The 3251-nt window shown below is 31.1% G+C and overlaps 1 protein-coding gene across 1 annotated transcript in view; it reads right to left on the reverse strand.

Moving 5' to 3' along the window:
* LOC9311473 (putative defensin-like protein 29) overlaps nt 1-3251 on the reverse strand; it is a 26443-nt gene that overhangs the window by 17002 nt on the left and 6190 nt on the right. The gene's annotated exons all lie outside the window — the stretch shown is intronic.

Consider the following 3251-nt stretch of genomic DNA (forward strand, 5'->3'; position numbering starts at 1 on the left):
CGATTCTTTTATCAGCCTGTAGAAACTTTCAGTTTTGCTCATTTTTTCGTTATAATGGTTATATACCCAAAATTATCAATAAGCAAATGATTTCTACGTTTATCGAGAGCTCGTTCTTCATACGGCAAAAAACAGTCAATTTCCTCTTTTTTTATTTGTTATCATGGTTATAGCCTAACTCATCATCAACAAATAATTTCTAGGTTTATCATGTGATTTTTCATGAGCCTGAAGAAAAACATCAATTTTGTTCTTCTTTTTTTGTTATAGCCAAACTCATCATCATCTAATGATTTTTACGTTTATCAAGAGTTTTTTCATGAGTCTGTAGAAAATCGTCAATTTTGCTTCTTTTTTTTTCGTTATCATTGTTATATCCCAAACTCATCAATCATCAAATGTTTTCTATGTTTATCAAGTTCTCTTTCATCAAAATGCAGAAAACCGTCAATTTTTGCTCTTTAGTTTTGTTATATCCAAACTAATAAATCAATAAATAATTTTTACATTTACCAAGAGCGATTTATTAGGTTGCAGAAAACCGTCGATTTTGCTCCTCTTTTTATAATTATCATGGTTATAGCCAAACTCATCAATCAACAAATGATTTCTACGTTTATCAGGAAACACCTTCATCAGGCTACCAAACCGTCAATTTTGCTCATTTTTTTGTTATTATTGTTATATCCAAACAAATTAATCAGCAAATGATTTCTACATTTATCAAGAGCTCTTTCATTAGGCTGCAGAAAAACTGTCTATTTTTCTTTTTTTTCGTTATCATTGTTATAACTCAACAATCAGCAAATGATTTTTATGTTTAGTAAGAGCTTTTTCACTAAACAGTAGAAAACCGTCAATTTTTGCTCTTTTGTTTCTATCCTGGTTATAGCCAAACTCATCATCAGCAAATGATTCTATGTTTATCAAGAGCTTTTTCACGAGCCTGCAGAAAACCATCAATTTTGCTCTCTCTTTTTGTAATTAAGGTTATAGCCAACTCATCAATTGGTATATGATTTCTACATTTATCATGACCTCTTTCATCAGGCTGTAGAAAACTGTCTATTTTGCTCTCTTTTACTGTTATCATTGTTATAACCAAACTCATGAATCAACAATTGATTTCTACGTTTATCAAGAGCTCTTTCATTAGACAGTAGAAAAATGTCAATTTTGCTCCTATTTTTTTTGTTATCATGACTATAGCCAAACTCATCAATAAGCAAATAATTTCTAAGTTAATCAAGAGGTCTTTCATCAGGCTGCAGAAAACCTTCAATTTTGTTCATTTTTCGTTATAATGGTTATTGTAAAACTCTTCAATTAGCGAATGAGTTTTACGTTTATGGAGAGCTCTTTCATAAGACTGCAGAAAACAGTCAACTTTGCTCTCTTTTTTTTGTTATCATGGTAATAGCCAAATTTATCATTAGCAAATGATTTCTACGTTTATCGATAGTTTTTTCATGAAGTTGAAGAAAACCTACAATTTTACCCATTTTCGGTTATAATATTTATAGAAAAACTCTTCCATCGGCAAATAATTTCTACGTTTATCAAGATCTCTTTCATAAGACTACCAAAAGCTGTCAATGTTGCTCTTTCTTTTTTGTTATTATGGTTATAGCCAAACTCATCATCAACAAAAGATTTCTACGTTTATCAAGAGCTTTTTCGTGAGCCTGCATCAAAACCATCAATCTTGCTCATTCTTTTCATTAACATTGTTATAGCCAAACTCATCAATCCTCAAATAATTTATATGTTAATCAAGATCTCTTTCATCGGACTACAGAAAGCCGTCAATTTTGTCTATGTTATACTGTTATCATTGTTATGGCTAAACTCATAAATGAGAAAATAATTTTTACGTTTTTTAAGAGCTCTTTCATTACACTGTAGAAAACCGTCACTTTTGCTCCATTTTTTTTTGTTATCATGGTTATAGCCAAACTCATCAATCAGCAAATGATTTCTACGTTTATCAAGATCTCTTTCATCAGACTTCAGAAAACCATCAACTTTGCTCCTCTTGTTTTGTTATCATGTTGATCAAGTTAAACCGGTTGGACCAGGTTTTCAATTTTAGTTAGAAATTAATAATAAAATTTTGTATCTTCTGCAGGATGAAGGTTTTTTTCTAAAGTAACTTAACTATATTGTAGGTTTTAACAGTTATCAAATAATTTTAATATTAATTTTAAAATAAAATATACATGATGGACCAACCATTATATATCGGAATTTAATTGACCAATTATGAATCACTAATGATCTTGACTCATTTTCTATTCCGTATACCAATGCTCTCCACTGCGACCAATGTCGTATCTCCTTCCATTGCAACATTGTATTGCTTCACTATATAATTCACCATGGCTGATTCCGGTTGATGATAACACAAAGACAAAGCAAAAGTGATATCAGAAACGTGACTCTCAAGTAAACCGGAAAATCCAAAAAATTAATACTTATATATATTGTTGCTTTGAACACAAAGTAATAAGATTACCTTTTTGACATATCAAATTTTCGGAAAGTCAACTTATAAAGTAATAAGATTACCTTTTTGACATATCAAATTTTCGGAAAGTCAACTTATATTAGTTTCTTTTCATAAAGATTTGTTAAAGTTTTAAATATTTTCAATCACGATAGAGATAAATGGCAGCTTTATATATATATATATATATATATCTTATGTAGTGTGTTTCTTTCACTTCAGCATGACTTTCATTAGTCTCTGGTGACGGCTGAAACGACTCGTCTCGAGCTTCTGCCGTCGTCTTTTATTCAAATTGTTTATTTTACTAAGTACAAAAATCGACTTGGCTTCCACTGTTGAGTTAATCAGAGTCACGCCCTATTTATAAATTAGTCTCCCATCTTCCACTATTATTTATATGCTTCTCTCTCCATCTGCGTGTTTCAAAGAAACACAGAGGTTATTGAGTATTCAAGAGTTATAGCTAATCATTATGGTCGAGTCAAATCAGATAAAAAGCTCACCAGTCCCAAGCATCTAATGCATTATTTTTGCAGAACACTTCTCGGGTGTTTCTCAAGATTTACATCTTTGTCGTCTCCTATATCCAACATTTAGTTTCAAATCAGTGAAAACAGAGTTTAGAACACATTCAAGATAGGAGGATCTAAAGATGGATATTGGATCTAAGTCCGTACCGGTAAAAGAATGGATGTGAGCTCTTGCTCGCTGACCAGACATCATAATAGAAGTGCAAGTGTGC

The sequence above is a fragment of the Arabidopsis lyrata genome (assembly GCF_000004255.2).
Source record: "Arabidopsis lyrata subsp. lyrata unplaced genomic scaffold ARALYscaffold_5, whole genome shotgun sequence".
In the NCBI taxonomy this organism is placed as follows: Eukaryota; Viridiplantae; Streptophyta; class Magnoliopsida; order Brassicales; family Brassicaceae; genus Arabidopsis; species Arabidopsis lyrata.